The sequence below is a fragment of the Pteropus vampyrus genome, unplaced genomic scaffold, assembly GCF_000151845.1.
Source record: "Pteropus vampyrus isolate Shadow unplaced genomic scaffold, Pvam_2.0 Scaffold33, whole genome shotgun sequence".
Lineage (NCBI taxonomy): Eukaryota > Metazoa > Chordata > Mammalia > Chiroptera > Pteropodidae > Pteropus > Pteropus vampyrus.
In genome coordinates this window covers 9,014,386-9,014,764 of record NW_011888814.1, presented here as the reverse complement: position 1 = coordinate 9,014,764, position 379 = coordinate 9,014,386, and positions in this window count along the sequence as shown.

Sequence of the window (379 nt, the reverse complement as noted above, 5' to 3'; positions counted from 1 at the left end):
ACCTTGCAGAAGTTATCCAAGACTCTACAACCTCCTTTAGAAGGTGAGATTAAAGCCTTTGAGGATTGAAGTGAGAGTAACATGGAGAAATGTTTGTAAAAGAGCTCGATAGCGGGCCCCAAGCGATTGAGGGCCTGAAAGTTCTTACGCTCCTCATGGGATTAGGCAAGAAAGGACGCAGTAGGTGCAGTTCTGCTCCCAGTGTTGCGGTTCATCCCCACATCCTCCTCCCTGCAGGGCAAGGCCACAGTTCATTCTCTTTTTTTATGACTATTCCTTTTTATCCAACAGTTTATTGAGCATCCACCATGTGCCAGGCATTTCAGTTCTAGGCCCTGGGATTTCATCCCTGAATGAGGCAAAGTCTTTGTTCTTAAAG